Genomic DNA, 25,065 nt, shown 5'->3' on the forward strand with positions numbered 1-25,065 from the left:
AATTCATATGTCATGCCTTGAATAAAAGCTAATCTTTCACCGAATAGTGTGTATGTACCAAGCAATGGGGAAAAAAACTGAATTAGTTTTCACAAAATGGCTCTAACCTAATGTGTATAACCATTTTTCAGCTGGCTTTGAGCCACAGGTTGCAGTAGTCATATGGATGTGACTGTTAGATGTCAGAGGAATGGCCCTGCCCTGGTGGCGGGGTGGCTGTTGGCCTCTGTGCCTGTCCATCCTGTGGACCTTTTTGCGGACCAAGGAGCTGATGTAGTGAACTGCTGCCGCGAGTATGTGGCTTTCTGGACCTGCCTCCCTCAGCCAGAGGAGACCCTTGGATTTCTCTATCCTAAGCCAGACTTATTGATGGCCAAGAGTGAGGAGCAGGCAGAACAGCCACAAAGTAACTGCTTTGCTCTTTGGCTATGCCCTAAAGTGTCCAAAGTCATTGTTCTAAAGTGGAGCAATTACATAACTGACAGTTAACCTCTAGAGCCCTGTACACATCCTCCCTTTTAGTCCAGATGCTATATGAGTTTGGGGAACCTGAGCCTTCCTGTGTGCACGTATTCCCCTATTGCTGCTGATGCAGGGAAAACTGTGCCCAGTAGTGACACCATCCAGCACCTCAGGTGCCAGAGTCCCCAGGCCCTGATCACAGAGCATGGGGCTGAGCCCCTAATAGGTGGTCACATCACCCTCTTTGTCCTGCTGTTGGCTGGAATGTGTCCAGCCTAGCTCAGCATGGAAGAAGGTGAACCCCACCACCTACCATTAGCAACACCTCAAATGACAATGCCACAGAGAAAATGGAGCAAAACCAGGATGATCTTGCCAGCTCTTCATTGTAGGATCAATGCATTTAGGTGCAGAGGGGGTGTGGGTGGAAGCCATGGCCTAGCTTGGCTTGTCACAGACCTCTGTGCCAGGCCCTTGCCACCTCCTAATGCAGACAGCAAATACTGGAGGCCTGAGCATCAGCTCTTGAAGTAGCTCTCTGGGACAGCAGTGAGGCATATGTTGAGAGCATGGGATTTGCTAGCAGAAAGATCTTCAGTGAATTACCTAAGCTCATTACACCTTAGGGTCCTCATCTGTAAAATGGGGCACTTGCCTAATGAGGGTGTTATGAAAATTAGCATATTTAAAGGTACTAGGGCTGTTTCTGGCACATTGTCAGGGTTCAGTAATTCTAGTTAAAAATAGAAAAGTGGCTCCTGGCTGGCAAGATGGCCGAATAGGAACGGCTCCGGTCTGCAGCTCCCAGGAAGATCAACTCAGAAGGCGGGTGATTTCTGCATCTTCAACTGAGGTGCCCGGTTCATTTCACTGGGACTGGTTGGACAGCGGGTGCAGCCCACAGAGGGCAAGCCGAAGCAGGGTGGGGCGTCACCTCACCCGGGAAGCGCAAGGGGTCAGGGAATTTCGTCCCCTAGCCAAAGGAAGCCGTGACGGACTGAGCCTGAGGAACTCCAGCATAGAATCTGCGCTTGTTCCACGGTCTTCGCAACCCACAAACCAGGAGATTCCCTCTGGTGCCCACCCCACCAGGGCCCTGGGTTTCAAGCACAAATCTGGGCGGCCATTTGGGCAGACACCGAACTAGCTGCAGGAGTTCTTTTTTTCCATACCCCAGTAGCACCTGCAACACCAACGAGACAGAACCTTTCACTCTCCTGGAAAGGGGTGCTGAAGCCAGGGAGCCAAGTGGTCTGGCTCGGCGGGTCCCAGCCCCACAGAGCCCAGCAGACTAAGATCCACTGGCTTGAAATCCTCGCTGCCAGCAAGGCAGCAGTCGGAGCTCCACCTGGGGCACTAGAGCTTGGTCGGGGGAGGGGTGTCCGCCATTGCTGAGGCTTGAGTAGGCGGTTTTACACTCACAGTTCAAACAAAGGCACTGGGAAGTTCGAACTGGGCAGAGCCCACTGCAGCTCAGAAAGGCTGCTGGGGCCAGACTGCCAGATTTCTCTTCTCTGGGCAGAGGATCTCTGAAAAAAAGGCAGCAGCCCCAGTCAGGGACTTAGAGATAAAACCTCCCTCTCCCTGGGACAGAGCACCTGGGGAAAGGGGCGGCTATGGGCGCAGCTTCAGCAGACTTAAACGTCCCTGCCTGACAGCTCTGAAGAGAGCAGCGGACCTCCCAGCACAGCGTTTGAGCTCTGCTAAGGGTCAGCCTGCCTCCTCAAGTGAGTCCCTGATCCCTGTGTATCCTGACTGGGAGACACCTCCCAGTAGGCGCCGACAGACACCTCATACAGGAGAGCTCTGGCTGGCATCTGGCAGGTGCTCCTCTGGGACGAAGCTTCCCGAGGAAAGATCAGGCAGGAATCTTTGCTGTTCTGCAGCTTCCGCTGGTGATACCCAGGCAAACAGGGCTGAGGGTGGATCTCTAGCAAACTCCAGCAGACCGGCAGCAGAAGGGCCTGACTGTCAAAAGGAAAACTAACAAACAGAAAGGAATAGCATGTGTGCTTAAAGACCCCATCTGAAGGTCACCAACATCAAAGACCAGAGATGGATAAATCCACAAAGATGGGGAGAAACCAGCTCAAAAAGGCTGAAAATACTAAAAACCAGAACACCTCTTCTCCTCCAAAGGATTACAACACCTCACCAGCAAGGGAACAAAACTGGATGGAGAATGAGTTTGACAAATTGACAGAAGTAGGCTTCAGAAGGTGGTGTGAACCCGGGAGGCAGAGCTTGCAGTGAGCCAAGATCGTGCCACTGCACCCCAGCCTGGGCAACAGAACAAAACTCTGTCTCAAAAAAAAAAAAAAAATACAGGGATCACCACCGATCCCGCAGAAATACAAGTTACCATCAGAGAATACTATAAACACCTCTGTGCAAATAAACTAGAAAACCTGTAATAATGGATAAATTCCTGGACACATAACACCCCTCCAAGTCTAAACCAGGAAGAAGTCGAATCCCTGAGTAGACCAATAACAAGTTCTGAAATTGAGGCAGTAATTAATAGCCTACCAACAAAATGTCCAGGACTAGATGGATTCACAGCCGAGTTCTACCAGAGGTACAAAGAGGAGCTGATACCATTCCTTCTGAAACTATTCCAAACGATAGAAAAAGAGGGAATCCTCCCTAACTCATTTTATGAGGCCAGCATCATCCTGATACCAAAACCTGGCAGAGACACAACAAAAAAGGAAAATTTCAGGCCAGTATCTCTGATGAACATTGATGCAGAAATCCTCAATAAAATACTGGCAAACAGAATCCAGCAGCACATGAAAAAGCTTATCCACCACGATCAAGTCAGCTTCATCCCTGGGATGCAAGACTGGTTCAACATACACAAATCAGTAAACATAAGCCATCACATAAAGAGAACCAGTGACAAACACCACCTGATTATCTCAATAGATGCAGAAAAGGCCTTCGACAAAATTCAACACTCCTTCATGCTGAAAACTCTGAATAAACTAGGTATCAGTGGAACATATCTCAAAATAATGAGAGCTATTTATGACAAACCCACAGCCAATATCATACTGAATGAGGAAACACTGGAAGCATTCCCTTTGAAAACCGGCACCAGACAAGGATGCCCTCCCTCACCACTCCTATTCAACATAGTGTTGGAAGTTCTGGCCACGGCACTCAGGCAAGAGAAAGAAATAAAGGGTATTCACATAGGAAGGGAGGAAGTCAAATTGTCTGTTTGCAGATGACATGATTGTATATTTAGAAAACCCCATTGTCTCAGCCCAAAATCTCCTTAAGCTGATAAGCAACTTCAGCAAAGTCTCAGGATACAAAATCAGTGTACAAAAATCACAAGCATTCCTATACACCAATAACAGACAAACAGCCAAATCGTGAGTGAACTCCCATTTGCAATTGTTGCTAAGAGAATGAAATACTTAGGAATCCAACTTACAAGGGATGTGAAGGACCTCTTCAAGGAGAACTGCAAACCACTGCTCAAGGAAATAAGAGAGGACACAAACAAATGGAAAGACATTCCATGCTCATGGATAGGACGAATCAATATTGTCAAAATGGCCATACTGCCCAAGGTAATTTATAGATTCAATGCTATCCCCATCAAGCTACTACTGACTTTCTTCACAGAATTGGAAAAAACTACTTTAAACTTCATATAGAACCGTAAAAATCCTAGAAGAAAACCTGGGCAATACCATTCAGGACATACGCATGGGCAAAGACTTCATGACTAAAACACCAAAAGCAACATTAACAAAAGCCAAAATAGACAAATGGGATCTAATTAAACTAAAGAGCTTCTGCACAGCGAAAGAAACTATCATCAGAGTGAACAGGCAACCTACAAGATTGGAGAAAATTTTTGCAATCTGTCCATCTGACAAAGGGCTAACATCCAGAATCTACAAAGAACATAAACAAATTTACAAGAAAAAAAAAACCCATCAAAAAGTGGGCCAAAGATATGAGCAGACACTTCTCAAAAGAAGACATTTATGCAGCCAACAAACATATGAAAAAAAGCTCATCATTATTGGTCATTAGACCACAAATCAAAACCACAATGAGATACCATCTCACGCCAGTTAGAATAGCAATCATTAAAAAGTCAGGAAACAACAGATGCTGGAGAGGATGTGGAGAAACAGGAACGCTTTTACACTGTTGGTGGGAGTGTAAATTAGTTCAACTATTGTGGAAGACAGTGTGGCGATTCCTCAAGGATCTAGAACTAGAAATACCATTTGACCCAACAGTCCCATTACTGGGTATATACCCAAAGGATTATAAATCATTCTATAAAGACGCATGTATGTGTGTTTATTGCAGCACTGTTCACAATAGCAAAGACTTGGAACCAACCCAAATGTCCATCAGTGATAGAATGGATGAAGAAAATGTGGTATATATTCGCCATGGAATACTATGCAGCCATAAAAAAGGATGAGTTAATGTCCTTTGCAGGGACATGGATGAAGCTGGAAACCCTCTTTCTCAGCAAACTATCACAAGAACAGAAAACCAAACACTGCATGTTCTCACTTATAAGTGGGAGCTGAACAAGGAGAACACATGGACACAGGGAAGGGAACATCACATACTGGGGCCTGTCGTGGGGTTGGGGGCTAGGGGAGGGATATCATTAGGAGAAATACCTAATGTAGGTGACGGGTTGATGGGTGCAGCAAACCACCATGGCATGTATATACCTGTGTAAAAAAACTGCAAGTTCTGAACATGTACCCCAGAACTTAAAGTATAATTTAAAAAAGAATAAATAAAAATAGAAAAGTGTGCCTGTAATCCCAGCTACTCAGGAGGCTGAGGCAGAAAGATTATATAATACCAGCAGTTTGAGTCAGCAGTGAGGTATGGTCATGCCAGTGTACTCCAGCCTGGGTGACATAGTGAGACCGTCTTTTAAAAAAATTTTAACATTTAGCTGGGTGTGGTGGCACATGCCACTTGTCCCAGCTACTCAGGAGGATGAAGCAGGAGGATGGCTTGAGCTCAAGAGTTTGTGGCAGCAGTGAGCTATGATCTTGCCACTGCATTCCAGTCTGGACAATGGAGTGAGATCCTGTTTCTAAATATACGTGTGTGTGTGTGTGTGTGTGTGTGTGTGTGTGTGTGTGTATAATGTGTGTGTATATATGCTGTGTAATCGTAAGTGAATCTAATAACTGCTCTAGTTTACTCTGCAAATGAGAAGGTTAGACTAGACAACCTCTAAAATCTTTGTTTATTTTAAATATCTCTGCCTCAGTTTAGCTCCCATTCCCTTATTCCCAAGTCGAATGCACATCCCGTCACTTTGTTTCAACTTTCATGGCAGAAGTGCAGGTGGGGTGGAGTGTGCCTCTAAGAAAGTGGAAACGGCTGTGGCTTTTCCACTGTGGCTTCAGGAAGCCCTGGCCTCAATCAAGCTGCTTTCTAGAGCTGTGTTGCCTCTGAGCCTGTTTCCTCATTTGTATGATGGGGATATCATTGTCTCCTTCACACGGTGATGACAGTTAGTCTTGTACAGAAGGCACCTATAGCTCCTGGCACAGGCTGGTGAGCAACAAAAGTTCAGCATTATCACTCTCTCAGTGTCAAGGGGACATTTCATGCCTGAGCATCTCTGGCCATTTCAGGATGTGCTCACTGTCTCTCGTTTGCTGTGGTCCCAGTGACCTTGTTAGCTCCTGGCAATGTGTGTGCAGGCCCTTCTGCCTACCCAGTCAGGTGATGGCCTGGTGAACAACAGCAGAGTAGGCCCATGCCTGATGCTCAGTCATTTCACCATCTTTTTCCTGCCAGGTGCCATGTCCAAGATACAACACCTACATCAAGGAACTCAGAGTCTGAAGTCGAGACTGCAGAAACTGTGGTCTAGCTTTCTGACCAAAGCTGGGTTTTGTGCTTCTATGGCAGTGTAGATTCTTTTGCTTGAGCATACTCAAAATCTTAGTTTTCAATTGGTGATTCTTTTTAAGGTTACAACAGTTTTTGGTCTCAAAGCCAAAAGATTCTGAATTATTGCAGATCTTGTGTTATTTTGTGGCAATATAACATCTCTTAACCAACCAAACAAGATGAGTAGGTTAGAGATTAAACTGGCTGCAGAAGTCTAAATGAAACTGGATCCCCAAGTTCTGAGACCTATTGAGGAGAAACTATATTGCCAATAGATCTTCTCGTCCTGCATCTGGAGTAGTTGGGATTCTGGAGTCAGATGCCTGGGTTTGAACTGGGGTTTTCCTAGTCATTAGGTAGGCAGCCACTCTAGTGCAGGCTACTTAATGTCTCGTAAGCTCGTTTTCCACAATTGGAAAGTGACGATATGGTGTTTACTTCAGTGGTTGTTGTGAAACTTTATTGAAATGACACAAGTTTGTAACTGTACCAGTTCCATTGTAAGGATGCAATAAATGCTAGCTCTTGTTTTTATTAATGACGAGTATATAATTTTTAAACTCAATGCCCACTTCGGGCAGTTTTTTACCCTGTAGAAGCAGTTGTAATCATTTTCAAATCAGGCTTACTACACCCTTCCAGCTGGAAAGAAAAGTCTCTGATTTCATTGATCTTCGAGGGCACATGCCTTAGTTGAATGAGTAATAATCAAATGGAGATATGTAGTAGGCAGTTAGAAGTGTTAGCATCTTTGGGATCATGTGGTCAACCACATTATAAATGAATGCTTGGATGTAAGTGCAGACATGCATCTGTGTGTGTGTTTTCAGTGGGTGGATGGGGCCATGTGGTATCACAGCGTGCCACACAGGGATTTACGGTGGTCAAGAAGCATTTGTGGTACAGAGCTTGGAGTTTGGAGTAAGGCTTCCTTGTTTTGCATCCTGGCTCTACCACTATCAATCTGTGTGACCTTGGGTGAGTCACTTAACTGTTTCTTCACCTGTTAAATGTGAATAATAATAGTACCTCTCCCCTTTTGTGAAGACTGAATAAGATAAATGAAAAGCTGTTTGCAGTATGGTCATACTAAAATGGGAGCAGTCAGTACCCTCCCCCCATTTCCAGCAGAGTGGTGGGCAGGTCTAGCCCTTGTACATACACCTTGCAGAATAGTTTATAGTAGTGAGCAGAGCTGGTAAATGTACAATAAACAAAGTTCCTGTTTCTCATTTCTACCTGGTTGAATGAGACACCCATTTAATGCAAATTTCAATAATGCTCTGGTACTCTGTTCAAGTTAGTAAGAGAGCTTTGTAGAGTTATTGTGACACCTGGGTTAAGTATGGCTGACTTTGTGTTAAGTATGAGGTCTAATCATCCCAGTCTGTCCTCTAGATTTTTTGCTGTTTTGTTCAATATAATTATGTAAACAGGTATTCTCTATGTGAACATTTGTGAAAGTTAAAATACCAAAGCAGATTAAATATAGAACTAGACTGGATGCCTACATCAGTGTTTTAGTGACAGCAAAAAAAAAAAAAAAAACATCTGTTACATTTAATTATTTTGGCTAGTTTCGGTTCTGTTGGTTTGATAGTATTCTTTTTAGGTGATATATAAATTTGCTTGAGGTTTTATACCAATCTTCTATTTCTGCATATTTAAGGAATATTTTAATAAATAACTTATGTCAACCTTGAGGATCTGTGATTTTTTTCTTTTAAAGAGGGTTCATATATTAGTCCATAACCATTGAATAGATTGTTCAGAGTGTATGAAGAAGAGCATAATCCTGTCAGCTGGCTTTTCTGATTTGCAGGGTATTTAGTGTACATTTCTCTATCTAGCTCATATGCCGGACAGAGGAACACTTTACCCTTCTGGTCTCTCTGCCTGTTGGGCAATTGGGTTATTCTGGGTATGTGGAGGAGCTTTTTTGATTCTTGTTGTGAGGGATGCTTTCAACAGAAAAGAGAGGAAGAATATTTATCTTTCATTGCCCAATACCCAGATATTTCATATTCATCAGAAATAGCTACTTCTAAATTCTTTTTTCCTCTTTAAATTAGACACAACATTATCCCGTCTACTGTTATTTCTTTTTTACATTTTTATATTAGCAGTCAACTGTTGGCATGTTCTCTCAGCTGACTCTAGTGATGACATCCGGGCTTTTAACAGCCATGCTTTTCCAGGGAGCTCTGTGCACTTCACAGATTACACCATTAGTCCTCACAGTTGTTCCCGGACGTAGGTAGGATCAGACAGAGCGTGTAGGGGTGAGAACAGAGGGCTGGGGCGAGTCAAGCTGAGAAAAGCAGTGGGTTACTTCTTTTATGTTAGCATTTCTGCTTTAGGCAGAGTTCTGCATTTCCACCTATTTTCATATTTTCTTCAAAGCATTTTTCAAGTGATAAGTCATTAGCTTCATGGCTGCAGAATGAAGTAAGGGGATATTAATATAGCTATTGAGAAATAAGAACCTTCACTGAAATATTTTTAGGGTCGTTAAGAGCATTTTTAACTCTTGGTTTGGGTGTGATTTTTGCCTAGAATTTGGAGTGTATTTAAATTGATTTTATATTCTGAAATTGATCAAAAGAAACCTCTCTAATGATATAGTTGTCTAATGTCTATTCAGTGTAACTCTTTGAAGGTGCAAGATTAATATTCCTAAAGCCCAGCTCTGATCATTTCATAATTTTCTTTTGTGTCTTTTTTAACATTATGAGCTTTGGATTCAAAAGACCTGGCTTCATTTTATGGCTGGTTATATAACCTGTCTGATTCTCACTTACCTCCTCTATAATGGAGGTAATAATACCCAACTCAAAGGGTGGTGGTTACAATTAAGTGAGATCATGTGTGTGAGATACTGAGCACAGTCGATGTCAATAAAGCCTTAAAAAGGCAAAAAACAGTACAAAATCCAGATTCTTTGATGCTATGTTTTAGATGCTACCTTGGAATCACCTCATAACTGAGTTCTTATTTTCCAGCCAAATACAAAACCTCACTCTTCATTTTTCATGAAGCAGAACAACGAATACAATTTACACGAAGCTAAAAAGCTTCATGAAATAGTACTTTATCTTGCCACATGCTATAGCATTCTATTCCATTTCATTGAGGAAGAAAATGGCCATTAAACTGTGATATCAAGCAAGTTGCAACCTGTTTAAAAAACAGTGGTCTAGAAGGCCTTCCATCTCCATTTCTTAGAATTCTACCCTCCACCTCCCTTGAGACCTGTACCCCCTCATGAAATCTTCCCTCATCTTGGCATCTGGTGGCCTTTTCTGAACTTATTTTTTCTCAGCCTCATTTATGGCATTTACTGCAAATTGGCATTTAGGTTCATTATTGATTCATAACTTATCTCTATGGTGAGCTGATAAGTACCATCAGGGCATGAACTCCATTGTGCCATCATTTATCAACCTATGAACCTAGCAGGATATCCTGCCCACTGAAGCCCTCAGAGGTATTTGTTAGGAAATTGCCTGGTGTCTTGGATGCTTCCTTACCTTTGTGCTGACATTTGAAAGCCATAGAATTAGAGTTTGTGTGTTTACCCTTGGGAGCGAGTTGCCTCTCGCCATGACTACTGTCTAGTTCAGATGTTTTCACCTGGCCTGCCTTGCATTTCGTGTGTGTGTGAAAAAGAATGACATTAGGTTGAGATTGGTATTTTGGCTTCTAAATGAAGATTCTCAATTTTCCTGTTTCCTGACTTGATTTTGTTGGGCCTCAGAGGCTCCTTTCGGTTCTAACAGTGTTTGAGCAAAAATCAGCCTCCTTCTGATGAGACCCAGCCTGATATCTTTAAATCTTGGACCTTTGCAGCATGTAACAGTTAATGATTTTAGCCTATGAGATCTGCACTTCATAGCCTAGGACACCTTTGATGTTTCTGTGTGTGTACACGGTGACCTGTAGATTCTATATGTGAGGATATTTATATGCAGCATTTTATTCATATAGAGCCTTTCATCTACAATGAGAAAATAGTATACAGACAAGAATGGAATACTTATATCTTAATTATACAGATACAGTAAGTCCTCACTTAATATCATCTATTTGGAAACTGTGACTTTAAGCAAAATGACATGTATGTATAAGAAACCTAATTTTACCATAGGCTAATTGATACAAACAAAAGTTGAAGTTGCTAGGACATATTTCAGGTCACAAAAACATCAGCAAACTTCTAAGTAAAGATTCAAAACACTTTTAATATTAAACACTGAAATAAATGTGAGCTATATATACAGAACTCAGGAGGTGGAGGTTGCAGTGAGCCGAGATCTCACCACTGCACTCCAGCCTGGGTGACAGAGCAAGACTCTGTCTTGAAAAAAAGAGAAAGGATTAATAAAAACAAAATAATTATTTACTCAATGATTCCATGATTTTAGTTCAGGGTTGAGAGTGGCTGGAGTCTGTCCTGGCATATCAGGGCACAAGGCAGGGACCCACCCTAGACAGGACACCATCCCATCACACATCCACACTCACTCAGACAGGGACCATGTGGACACTTCAGTTTGGTTCACCTAATGCACACATCTTTGGGATGTGGGAGGAAACCAGAGTACCCAGAGAAAACCCGTGCAGACGTGGGGCAAATGTGCAAACTCTACACAGACAATGGCCCCGGCCTCTCATCAATGTTACTGAAGGAAACGACGTTGAACAAAATGACATTTCTTGAAGACCTGCTGTATACCACATCTCACATTTGGAGTCCGGTTTTGAGAACCTAGTGATAAGATTTCAGGAAGAGCAGGACCCATTTTATGTTTACACAAATTACCTACTCAAGGGTCAACCTCATTTAAAGGAACTGATTTAATTTAGGAAAGCTGTTTCTTTCCCTTTTAAATCTAATTTAAGAAGCTTGACTGAAATAGTAATAGATACCAGAGAAGTGGCTGTGCAGCTACGTAAACTAACAAACCTGGCCATAGAAACATCTCTCCTGGGACAATACCTTGATAAAATACATATCAGAAATATCTAGGAAATTATAGATAAAAAAACAGATCATTAACAATTTAACGACACACAGTAAAAAGATTTTTTAAAATATAACTGCATAGTAAAATCTAGGAAAAGTTACTGGTACACAGGTGTAGGCAGTAAATCTATTCATAGTCAGATTTTTCTCTTTTGAGCATTGAACAGTTATAGGGACTTATGAAATGAGTTTTGTTAATTCAGTACTCAGAATTTGCAGACAAGCTTCCTTATTTAGATTCTTTCCCATCTAGTCTGCCCTTTACCAGAGCTAAAGTGTGTGTCAAAGGAAGCAGGATTTGTCTTAAAGGAGATTTGGAGGAAATCTTCCTTCAATATTTAAGTGTTTGGCAAAGTCATGCTCACATGGACGTCAGTTTTGAGAGGAAGTTTAAAATCAGGTGGCTTATTTACGTTACTGGCTGAAAGCCTGTCTGATAGGATTGACATGGAGCACTAATTAATCACCTAGGGTCTCCTCATTTACTAATCATATTGCACAAAACTTCCCTGCTGACTGAGGCTCAAGGGCAAACCGTGGGCTTCCAGCCAGCTTATTTTTCATAAGCATTATGCTACCGCTGTAAATTAATGTGAACCTAATACATTCTGTCAGCGGTTTACTTTCCCATGGTGACCCTTTCTGGTTAAACAGCTTTAAATGAAATCTTGTATCAAAAATGAAAAGAAGTTTCTTGCAAAAGGAAAAAAGGATTTTAGGTCCTCTTTGCAATCTTTTTTCCCCATAGTATATGCTATTTCAGTTCTGATAAAAATCTGCTGGATTAACTGAATAATGCACAGATGATGTGATAGTTTCTTTTTGTTATCTGAAAAGTGACCTTATATTTTGCTTAGGTTAGAGACTTTTTAATTACACTTTTAATGGCAATAATAGTGTGTTTATTGAGTGCCTACTATACATAAAACACATACCTTAACACATTGATCCTCATATCAATGCTATGTGAATGCTCGACAATGGGTGAGGAAATTGAGAGTGTCAGCTTGCCCAGGCCACATCCATTAAATGATGGGGCCCAGATTTGAACCAAGGTTTGTCATCAGAGGTCAGGCTCGTTTGGCTGTGTCACTATTTATAATTTTTTTTTTTTTTTTTTTTTGAGACGGAGTCTCGCTCAGTCGCCCAGGCTGGAGTGCAGTGGCGCAATCTCGGCTCGCTGCAAGCTCCGCCTCCCGGGTTCACGCCATTCTCCTGCCTCAGCCTCTCCGAGTAGCTGGGACTACAGGCGCCCGCCACCACGCCTGGCTAATTTTTTTGTATTTTTAGTAGAGACGGGGTTTCACTGTGGTCTCGATCTCCTGACCTCGTGATTCGCCCACCTCAGCCTCCCAAAGTGCTGGGATTACAAGCGTGAGCCACCGCGCCGCACTATTTATAATTTGTATGGTCCCTTTATACTTTCTGTTTTAATTTTGGGAAATTAACAGTCCTCTTAATTTTTAAAGCTACAGTCCGGGCGCAGTGGCTTATGCCTGTAATCCCAGCACTTTGGGAGGCCGAGGCAGGTGGATCACTTGAGGCCAGGAGTTCAAGACCAGCCTGGCCAATATGGCGAAACCTTGTCTCTACTAAAAAATACAAAAGTTAGCCACGCATGGTGGTGCACACCTGTAATCCCAGCTATTCAAGAGGCTGAGGCAAAAGAGTCGCTTGAACCCGGGAGGCAGAAGTTGCAGTGAGCCAAGCGCATGCCTCTGCACTCCAGCCTGGGCGACAGGCGGAGACTCCATCTCAAAAAAAAAAACATAATTTTTATTTCCATGTTGATTTTTTAATATTCATCTGAATTAATAAATCATTTTAGAAACATGTTGATCTCTAGCACATGCTTTTATATCTTCAAATCACTTTAATGTCATGCCACTTTTATTCAGAGAACAAAAAGTTATGGATGTCTTTAAACCAGAGGAAATAAGGGAAGCTTATTCACATCCCTCATGCTGTTGTTCATCAAGAGACTCTTCCAAACAATTCTAACAGAAAAGGAAAATTCCAGAGTGCACACACATGGATAGTTTCCAACGCAGTGCTTGTTGAGAACCCAGCCTTCTCTCCTGAAGCTGTTAATAGTTTGTCTTATATGTAAATTAATTTCCAAGAGTCTGTGCAATAAAGTCTTATATAAAAGAACATATAAAAGAATGATTTGTCAAAACCCATTTTCCTTGTTAAAAATACCTAACTAAAGAGAGAGGTTGATATTCGGTGCCTTCTGTGGGCTCTGTGTTAAGCCAGTACTTTACTTCTTAGTATGCAGTGCTGTTGTTCTTGGTTGAAAGGAATCCATTCCATTGCTTTTTATAGTGTCATGAAAAGTTGGAAAGAGGAAAAACTGAGCTGAACATACAGAATAAATAACTAAATGGTGTCGTCAGGCTGCCCTTTTGTTTTCAGACATCCCCCCTCCTTCCTCCTTTGTGAGTCACTGAGCCAGTAAGACAGATCAAAGATGCCTCAGTGTATAGAACATTTTATGTGGAGGTTATTTGTCATGCACAACAAAGGACTAATTGCCTCTGTGCCTTCTTTCACATGATAATCAATGGATTGGGATCTCCTGATTGTGCCCCATGCATCCTGCATTCATCTCTCAAGATTTTTTAGGTTTTGATTGAATTTATAAAGCATCAGAAAGATGACGTCAGTTCAGTGCAACTATTAAGGGGATTTTAAACATGGGTATGGAAATACGAAAACAGAGCTTGAAGTGAAGGCACCTGTCATCATTCTTTTTGTAAATGGTTGATTTGATCAGAGGTATAACTTCTGTGATAGCTATTAAGAAGGGTCCTGGCATTTTTAAGATGGAGCATTTATTTCAAAAGGCCCACCAGGAGAAAATTCAGTTCCTGTTTCAGCATGGACTTGAGGTTCTCAGAGATGACTTCTTGGATGACTTTGTTGCTAATGTTATCAATCAGGTTTCATTTTAAAGAAGCTTTCCAAATTCTAACAAGAAGTCAGTGTACTCTGAGTATAGTTTTCTGTAGTGGATTTGCCTAATGTGGGGGTGGGGCACATAGGCCACAGGAGCGTGTAAGTGTGGGAAACACCATTCGCTCATTCTGTACAATGTCTGAAGCTTTGAAGTTACATTCTCCTGGCATTTCAATTATTTCAAAGGCAAGATGTTTACTAAAATGTACCTGAAACATGCAGTTATTTCTTAGGAACTTTTAATATTTACAGTTAAATTAGAAAACTTTAAAGTAAAAGAATGCTACATTGACTGTAGCACAGACATCTGTTTAATAACAGTCACTTTTCCCCTCTGTAAATGTATAAATGTCCTATGTTTCTTAGAAAAGAAAGATTTCATCAGTGAAACAAAGAAAAAAAAAACAGAACCCACAAAAACAAAATAAAATTCAAAAACACACACAGATAGATAGGCATAGAGAGAGCATTTGTGGTAAGTGTTTTAAAAATAGCTATTAATATCTCAGCAGCCTCCTCAGCTCTGATGGCGCTGACATCCCACAGGGCAAGCCGAAGCAAGCCAGGGAGCTGGAGAACAATCTAAGACACCAAACTCTTCTGTGGAACAATAACACTGAGTGTCAAGGACCGTGAAGGGTCTGAGATTTCACCCTGCATGCCAGCGAACAAGTTATCCTGCCACAGTGTCACAAATCCTGGCAGAAGGCATCACGCTGCTGGGGCAGAGACGTAGGACTTTGTTAATCACAGCAATGCCAGGAACCAGAGGATCAATATTTTTGTACACTTTCCCTGAGCCCTAATTGTTACAGGGTGGCGCAGAGAGGGCCAGGTGATACATAGTGAGTTGTATTCTAGGAGAGGAACCCTGAACTTAGGGAACTCTGATCTTTTATAATGGGCAGTAAGCCTCCCTGACCCTTGGTCTGTAAAGAAACACTGAATCTTTCAAGGCTATCTGCTGTTCAAATTTTCTTGAAAAGATAGTAATGAAGGACTCACTTGTAATGTCAGTCAGTGCCTTTCTGATAAGGTGGCTCACACCTGTAATCCCAGTGCTTTGGGAAGCCGAGATGGGTGGATCACGAAGTCAGGAGTTCGAGACCAGCCTGACCAACATGGTGAAACACTGTCTGTACTAAAAATACAAAAATTAGCCAGGCGTGGTGTCACACACCTGTAATCCCAGCTACTCAGGAGGCTGAGGCAGGAGAATCGCTTGAACTGGGGAGGTGGAGGTTGCAGTGAGCCGAGATTGCGCCACTGCACTCCAGCCTGGACAACAGAGCAAGACTCTATCCCCCCCCCCCCCCCCCCCCCCAAAAAAGTGTAGATGTGAGAATTGTCTCCCCACAGAAACTATTCTGGAAATAAGCACCAGATAAGTACTGATTCCATGAATGGCTAATCTGCGCTGCCTTCTAAAGGCAGTGCAGGTGCCAGATGACACAGCCGTAACTGCAGCATTATATCTCTGTTACTTTAACAGATAGATAAAAGGTGGTATTTTAATTTATCCTGTATCTATGCAACATATTCTTTTCCAAATGTCTTCCCTGTGTTTGACAGTCACAGTCTTGTGACATTGCAGCAGGTGTTATTACCCATTTACACTTGAGGAGATATCATTCAGTGACTTGACCAAGGTCACACACAGTTACTCTGCAGCTCGCCACTACACCTGAGGGCTCCTGACTCCCCATCTGATGGTCTTTGGAACACATTGTGTAACACTGCCTCCCTTTTGTCTCCTACGTAAGGTAACGGATATTTCCAGATATTACAGAGGTGCCCCCAGGCCAGGCCTGAGTTCCTTTTTGGCAGTTTCCATGCCTCCCAACTCATCTTACCTAGCCACACCACGCACAGTGTCTGGTGGTCATGCTGGACTCATTTGAGTTGAGGGAAGTTACTTTTTTAATGCTTTCTTGTTGCTCTATATTTTAATTTCCACTTACAAACAGTCGCCACTGTTGCCACCCCTTTGCTTAGTAGAGCTGGCCCCTTTCTCTACTTAATGTGTAATTGCTCTGTGGGCTTTGGTGGCACCTCTTTCTTGGTTTCCTGCCACCCTTTTATCTAATTCTTCTGAATCTCCCCTTTTGGTCCCCTCTGTACACTGCCCCATACATCTTCATGCTCCCTAAGACAATGCTTTGATCCTCTTTCCTCCAGACTATATGTGGCCTTAATGATAACCACAATCAGTTATTTATTGAGGCAGGCATGTGCCAGGCACCTTTTCATGTGCCACACACTTTAAGCACATTATTTGAGCACATGCGTTATCTCATTTAGTCTTCCCAATGACCCCACGAGATAGATTCCACTTGTCTCTGTGTTTTGTAGAGGAAGAAATAGAGGACTGACAAGTTAAATTACTTGTCTAAGGTCACACAACCAGTAAGTGGTAGAACCTGAATGCTAAGCTAAGTTTGACTCTGGAGCCAACTGCTGTCCAGCCCCCAGATTTCCTTGAGCAAGAGTCAGGATCTTTCCACATCAGTGTCTGACATCTGTCTTGGTAATAACGCCTAAAACTGAAATCTAAAACTGATACTTCTCTCAAAATATTCTCCAGTTCTAGTATTCCTAACTTTGTAAATGACACCAAAATCCTGCCAAGTTGTTTAAGCTAAAAACTGGCACGTTTTCTTAGACTGCACTCTTTTTCTTCACCTCCCAGGACATTCCCCTTCATCCATTCATTTTTTTCCTTGCCTTTCCTCTTGTTTTTCCTTTCCTTTCCTTTCTAACAGACTCACTGTCTCACTCAGGCTAGAATGCAGTGACGTGATCATACCTCAGTGTAACCTTGAACTCCTGGGCTCAAGCGATCCTCCCACTTCAGCCTCCCAAGTAGCTGTGACCATAGACACATACCACCACACCCGGCTGATTTTTTAAATTTTATTTTTATATTTATTTTTTATATTCACTGTGTTGCCCAGGCTGGTCTCAAACTCCTGGGCTCAAGCAGTCCTCCCACATTGGCCTCCCAAAGTGCTGGGACTACAGGCTGAGCCATTGCACCTGTACCTAAAGGCCCATAGTTTTAACCTTGCACCCTGCTGCTTCCTGCCTCTGAGTCCATAGAGTCTCCGCCTTTTCATCTGCTGTCTACATCTTGCTGTGGCTGCCGCTTCCTTTTTCAGCTGGTGTTATTCTCACCAAATTAGTAGCCTCCCAATTTGTCTTACTACCTGCAGTCTCATCTCTCTTCAATTCATTCTTTGTACTGTGCCGGAAAGATGTTTCTGAAATGCAAATCTGATAACTTGTTTTGCTTAAAATCCTTGGTTGGCTTCCCATGGCTTGCTGGTCCCTTGGTACCCATAACACATACAGCCATGCTGATCAGGCCCTCACTTAGCCCTTCTAGCCCAGAGGTTCTCAAACTTCACCACATGTCACAATTACCTGCAGGGCTTGTTAAGAAGACAGAACTTGCTGGGCTCTGCCCCCAGAGTTTCTGATGCAGTAGGTCTGGAGTTGCCTCAGAATTTGCATTTCTGACAAGTTCCCTGGTGCTACCACTGGTGCGGGGACCATAGCCTGCCTAGTGCCTTGTCTGGCTGTCTCTGCTCCAGCCCTGGAACCACTTGCAGGTTCCTGAAGGGACATGCTGCTTCAGGCTTTGATCCTTTTGGATAAGCTGTTGCCTCGACAAGAGACAGTCTTTCTATTGCCTTCTCTTTAAAATACAGTTCAAGTGTCGCTTCCTAGGAAGCTTCCTCTGACCCCTGCAGTGATCTCATAGTTTCTGTGGCAACCCATGTGCATCTCTGGGAATGCTCCATTTCTGTAATTGAGTTGTCATTTTATTTATGTATCTCCCACCCACTCCCACCAGACCATTAGCTCTTTAAGAAAAGATATCATCTATTTTCTTTTTCACCCTTCTATCCCTGGCACCTAGTGTGGTGGCTGGTATATACTGAAGATATTCATTAAATAAATTGAATGATATAATCCTACTTTTACCTTAAAGAATTATTCTATTTTGGTTTTTATTTGCATTAACCTTTATCATACTTTGTTTTTAAATGTCAAGATAGGCTGAGCATGCTGTGGCTCACGCCTGTAATCCCAACACTTTGGGAGGCTAAAGGGGGGAGGATCACTTGAGCCTAGGAAAAGTTAAAAAAAAAAAAAAAAAAAGTCGAGATGTTTCAACATAAAAACAGTGTGCATCTGACAGTATTAAACTTTCGAAGCTACCATTAGAGAGAGCTTAGAACTCAGCTCTCTAATGCAAACAGCAGTTTATTCCTACAAAGGCTGATGTTTGTCTATAGATAACTTACTTCTCATGCCTCTGATTTGAAGCGCTTGAGTTATTCCTCAGTCCTTCTCAGCCTTCAGAACATTTCTCTGGTATGTTTTTCAGCCTTGGATTTATCTAATCAGGGAGTTACAGATGGAATAGTGCAAGCCTTTCTTTTACTGAGACAAGCAAAGATTAGTGGGCTGTAAACTTGCAGCCTCCATGTTTCCATCCAAAAGAGGATGGCTCATCCCTCACTTTCCCTTTTACGTGCCTGCATTGCCTGGGTAATTTCCAAGAAGAGTATCAGTTTGATTGCTTGCACAGCCCTCCCTTCTCTCCCCTCCCCATCTAAGATGACTAGTTCTTGCCAAAATGTCAAGCTCCAAACCCTAACAAATGAGTTTCCAAACAAGACTGTCCCTGGATTGTAGACATTTCTTCAAGGGGTGCCCCGGCCTTCTCCTGGTGTAGTGCAAGTTCAAAGGCAAAGAGCCCTTTCATCCTCTGGGAAAACAGAGAACACAGTTCCAAAAATGCTCGGATACCTCCAAATAGACTTCCTCCCCTGCCTCACCCCTTTCCCAGGCTCTGCTGTGTGGTGTTTTTCAGGAACCATTCTGTGGATTTTAACCATATCATTCTGCTTCCATAGTTCAACAAGCAAGCAGCGGGCAGCTCTTTCCTGCAGGTGGATGTGTGGCTGAATTATATATTCCTCACACAGCAAGTAACAACATCTTGCCCAGTAGTTCAGAACAACTGGTATCTCCATTCAGTTATTTGGAAAGAAATTTCCTTCTGCCAGAGCATGATTAGTCTCTGAGCACCATCAGTCTCATGCCTGTTTTGCATGTCTTGTAGCTCACTGTAAGCCTGTCACAGGATTAAAGCATGAAAGCAATTGATCTGGTCTCTTATTTATGTCTTAGGACCAGTCTTACTCTGTTTTGTGGTGTTGCTACAATAGAATACCCGAAGACTGGGTGATTTATAAAGAAGAGACATTTACTTAGCTCATGGTTCTGCAGGCTGGGAAGTTCAAGGGCATGGCCCTGGTTTCTGGCAAGGGCTTCCGTGCTGCATCATAACATGGTGAGATGCACAAAGGGGAGACAGACACGTGCAAAGAGGGATCAAACAGGAGAAGGAACCTCACTTAATGCCAACCAACTCTTGTGGGAAATTTCATTCCCAGAGAACTAATCCAGTCTCAGGAGAGCAAGAACTCACTACTGTTAATACAAGTGTTCAGTTACCTCTAGAACAGCTGCAAACCATTCATGAGAGCTCTGTCCCCATGACCCAAACACCTCCCACTAAGCCCCACCTTCTGACGCCACCACATTGGGGATCAAATTTCAACGTACATTTTGGTGAGGGCAGACAAACCGTGCCCAAACCATAGCAGGATGCTTTTGGCTGCATGTAACAGAATGTCCCCAAAGTAGCTTTAGCTAAGATGAGAGGCACTTACTTAAAATAGGAGCCCAGGGGATTGCATGGAACCCAGCATAAGGAGTACAACCACAGGTCCCGGGATAAGCCGGAAGCAGTCAGGAACATAAGCTACTTTGGGTCTCTTTTCTACTTTCTATATCTACATAATATCCCCCAGTCTATTCTAGCATGAGGGAGACCAAGACTGACAAAAATCACTTTGTCCAATACCAGACTCTTGGGAAATGGGAGACTCTGGCCCAGCCTGGTATTCAGTGGAACGGCTCTTCCTGAGTCATATGTCTGACCCTAGTGACTCATCTGTCCAGAGAGTGGACAAATATGCCTACAGGAGCCCCTGTTGGGGCAGGGCCAGTTTTCAGAAAGGGGGATGTAGATGGAGGAGCTAACTCGATTGATATTGGTTATCATTTGTATCCCACGTTCTTCCGAAAGGATTCTGTAAAAAATAGGTACAATGAAACCAAACCCATTCACACAGGATATCATGCAAAAACCAGGAGCAATAAGGTTAGGGAGAGGAAAGATGCATCTAGAAGCCCTGATGGAGAGAAACTTCTTTAATGCGGAAATTAAATTAATCAAAATTAGTGGATTTAAAAGTTCTGGGGCTAGTCACCCAGAATTCATGAACTAGGTTGCTAAGAAAAGCAATGGAAAAGATGTGAAATTAAGTACCATATGAGTATCTGACTAGAGGGTGTTAGTTTCTTTTAAATGCCTGGGATACTGTATACATTTTTCCTGGAATGACCCTCAAGCTGGAATTGAGGAGAGAAGATAAATGGGAGGCCTGATGCCGCCACTTCCTATGAGCACATGCTCTCTGGTTAGCACAGGCCCCATCACTGATCCCTGTTATCTGATCCCAGGTCACATCACTCCTCCATAATCCTCTGTGTTTGGGTGTGTGTGTGTGGAAATGTCAAATAAGGGCACATGCAGCAAGTGATACAGAAGTTCAGGAGAGGGAGAGAGAGAGAGAGAGCCTCTGGTCACTGTGAACTAGTATATTTTCTTGTATTTGGAGGAGGCAGGACATGAAGCTGCATTTCATTTTGACCAGTTGTAGATGGCAGGGATGGAGGGGCAGGTTGAGAAATGTGTCAGGAAGGGGGCAGGAACTGATATTAATGACAATACTTGCCAAGCACTCAGTGCTCGCGTGGTCACATCAATACACACAATTGTTTTGTGCACTTGTGAGGTGCCCTTCTTATCTCCATGTGACAGGTAAGGACACCAGAGATCTAGGAAGTCAAGAAACCCTCCAGTGAAGGAGTTCGCTGTAGACCCGTCCCCTGGGGAAAGAGGCTGCGGACTTGCTGCTGCTGCTGCCAGTGGCCTCTTCTGGGTGCCAGGAGAGGGCGAGGGAGGGGAAGGACCTTTGTCTGGGCGTTACCAAGGGCTGGAAACTTTACCTGTTACCTAAAGGTTTCATTTGGGATCAGCCCGGAGACCCACGGATTCTCCCGTCTCACCACCCCTTTCTACAGTAAGCACTTGGAAGATTGTTTCAGGGTGTCTCAGGGTCCCTCTGTACCATCTGCTGTGGAATGCAGGACCCTCTGTGACATTCTGTGTCCCTTCTTCCCCTGGTGGGTGGCCATGGAGGGTCTTGTCTACTGTGATTCGACTCTGGATGCTGTGAGCTTGATGCTGGCCAGGGAAGCAGAGGATGTGAGGGGCAGAGGCAGGCTCCTGGGGCTGAGCTCCTTCCTCTGCATCATTCTGGTCTTGGGGGCCTGGACAGCACCTGCCAGTGAGAGCTGTGGGCCTCACCCTATGGCAGCTGAGCCAAGCACTGTGTCATTCTTGGTGCCATCTTCCCCTGCCGCACCGGCAGTCTCAGCCCAGCCCCCACCTTTGGGTTGTAGGTTGGGCTCCCAAGCAACACAGACCACTCTTCCCCTTGCCCCTCCCCCAGAGGGACTTGACTTTCTTTCTGGACTGTTTGTATTGAAACAAAGTGGTGTCAAAAGAAAGCCCCTGCAGGGCCTGGCTCCCTGTTGGTCTGAGTGAAAAAAAAAAAAAAAAAAAGAAACACTCCAGTGATTCTTGTCTCAGGAGAAACCAGAGTCCTCACCACAGCCTGCAAAGCTGGACACAGCCTGGCTCCTATCATCCTCTGTGCTGTGCCTTGCAGCCACTTGGTGGCTGTGCCTCCAGACTTTCCCTGGAATGCTGTTCCTCCGACACCTGCCATTTACTCCTTCACCTCTTTTGTGTTTTTGCTTATATGTCACTTTCTTAGTGAAGACCTCTCTTGTTTGCCCTACTTTCATATTGCAGTGCCTCCTCTGTCTTCTGCCACATGACAGGCCCCTGACACTGATCTCTTTCCACAGCACTTCCCATTTTAAAAAATTCCCTGCATCTACTCACTTATGTTTCTTTATATTGCCTTTCTCTTCCTGCACACTTCAACTAGAATGTCAACCCCACAAGACCAGTCACTTCGTTTTGTTTCCCAGTTTATCCAAAGCGCCTAGATGACCTCCTTGCTCATGGTAGATGCTCAATAAATACTTGCCAAATGAATGAAGACCCTTTCCCAAGATCATGAAACTACGTAGCACTGGAGTCAGGGTTCAGCAGGCAGAGTGCACTCGGGCCACACTGAAAGGAGGCCATCAGGATGAAGTGACGTGAGAGATGGTGACCCTGGCCTGGATGGGACATGTCCTGTTTACAGTTTGAGCTTTATCAGTCACGCCATCTTACCATGAGGACTCCGGACAGTTTGAATGTACAAACTGGGACACAGGGACCCAGTGGGAAAACTGGGATTGACTTTCTGCATATTGAATTTTCCACCAGCCCACGGTTACTCCTTTGACATGGCCAGAATTATGCCCAGAGGTATTTTTATTCCTGAAATAAGTCCCTCCTCTATAAAGACATTTATTTTGTTGTTATAAGTATTTAGCACATTTGTGTGGACTCTGCTAAAACTGGAGTGTTGTTCAGACTAAAGTGTCAGAAAATATATAATAAAAGTACCGGTGCTGCAGCTTCAGGAAAATACACCTTTCCTAATGGCACTTCTCCGCTTTCCTCCCTTCTGTGCCAAATTTTTAAATGCATTTCTCCGGTTTATTCAGGCAGAGATTAACATTTTCTTAAAGACTTCATCAGAATGTTGGGTTTTTTTCCATTCATTGTTATTTAGGATGATATTTTTGCGACTTCAATTTAGGTGAGAAGATTGACTTGATCTTTATTTTTCTCTATCATATTTACTTTGTGTGCTGTTATTTTGAGTCTGTTCACAGGATCCTGGGCAGATGCCATCGATGTAATTGCTATGTTTTTAAGCAAAGAGGATTGAAAGTGTCAATTTAAGAATTGTCTAGGAACTTGATATATACTGTCTATCCATCTATTTGCTTTTTATAAATAAAAGCAGGGGTGGTGGAAATATATGTATATTTTTAAATAATTTATTTTTTAAAAGTATACAAACTGAAATTTATTTCAAAGAGAATTCAGATAGCAGCCAAAATACACAGAAAAGAAAACTGTCTTTCAGAAGTGCCACTAGATCAAGCTAGTTATGAAATTGGCACCTGAGAATAACTTCTGTCAGAGAGGATGTAAGTCTTTGGAATTTTGAAGAGCCATCATCTCTGTAGAAGATGCCAGAAATGTAGGCATTGTCCTTAACACTTCCTTTTCCTTCCCCTTCCTCCCACCCCCACTGAAAATGTCAGTTGTACTTCTCCATAGCTCTCAATTCCGTCCGTTTTACCGTGTTTCAGCCCAGGACCGGATCACATCTTGCCTGTATTACCAAAGTCACCTCCTTTTGGTCACTGTAGATGCACTCAGACTCTAATCTTTTCTGCGGCCCAGATCCTCATTTTTCCAAAGCCCAGATCTGCAAAGACCTTTCTGCCTACCCCACCCCTGCTCACCACACATAGCTGGCCTTTATATGGCTTCCTGGCACTTGTAGGAGAATGACTGGATTCCTTAAGGTGGGCTACAAGGCCTGCATGGGCTGGTCCATGCTCGTGTCTCTAATTGCAAACCTGCTGTACCTTCCCTACTTCCCCCATTCTCTGTGCACCAGCCACAGCAATTGCCTTTTAGACCTGTTTGCTTGTCATGCTTCTCTGTCTACTGGGACTTTGTACATTCTCTGCTCTGCCTGAAACACTCTTCCTCCTTTCTTTGCTCATTAACTCCTTCTCGTCCTTTGGACTCCATGTACGCATTTCTCACTCATGGAAACCTTCAGATGCGCCTCCGGGTCAAATCCCCCTGTTATAGTTTCTTTGGCCTTATTTGTTTCTCCTTTGTAGCACCATCAGGTATGATTTTACGTTTTACTCTTTATTTGATGACTCTCTCTCTCTCTTACTGGACTGTATGCTCATTGGAGGCAGGAACTGTTTCTGTTTTCTTACCTTCATTTATCCCAAGAGAAAAGTAGTGTCTAGTACAAAATAGGAACTCAAGAATATTTGTTGCAGATTATAAATGAATGGATGAATGGCTTCTTGAAGTATCCATTTTTACACCAGTTAGAATAAGGCACTGTACCAGTTTCAAAATGTTGGAGGTTCAGCAAGGATGAAAACCACCAGATAGGGAGGAAAGTATCTTCCCTTTGTAGAACTCAGAGAAAAGTGGGGCAGATGTGTCCCTCCAGAGGTAACTAATCACCTTCATCACATCCTGGGGCCATTTTCCTCTCCAGCTGTTCCCAAGGGTCAGCTCTGCCGGCTCTCCTTCTGCTATGCCTAAAGGCTTCCGTCAGCCTGCCTGAAGGCCATTCTCACTCCCAGGTGGGAAAACATACCTTCGATGCCTAGAAATTAAAAGTAATTTAGAGTCTTAGGGCATGAGTTTCATTACAGTTCTCCATCCCTGAGCTTGCTCTGTGGACAAACATTCTGTGCATATTAGGAAAGCATAATAGTTTTGGTCTTGGGCTAAGGATTCAGATTTTCTGAGCAATGTAGCTCAG

General features: G+C 43.3%; 1 protein-coding gene across 2 annotated transcripts in view; it reads left to right on the forward strand.

Annotated features, from left to right (window-relative positions):
- TSPAN5 (tetraspanin 5) overlaps positions 1–25,065 on the forward strand; it is a 179,619-nt gene that overhangs the window by 112,667 nt on the left and 41,887 nt on the right. The gene's annotated exons all lie outside the window — the stretch shown is intronic.

The sequence above is a fragment of the Hylobates moloch genome, unplaced genomic scaffold (assembly GCF_009828535.3).
Source record: "Hylobates moloch isolate HMO894 unplaced genomic scaffold, HMol_V3 SCAFFOLD_2, whole genome shotgun sequence".
NCBI classification, from domain to species: domain Eukaryota; kingdom Metazoa; phylum Chordata; class Mammalia; order Primates; family Hylobatidae; genus Hylobates; species Hylobates moloch.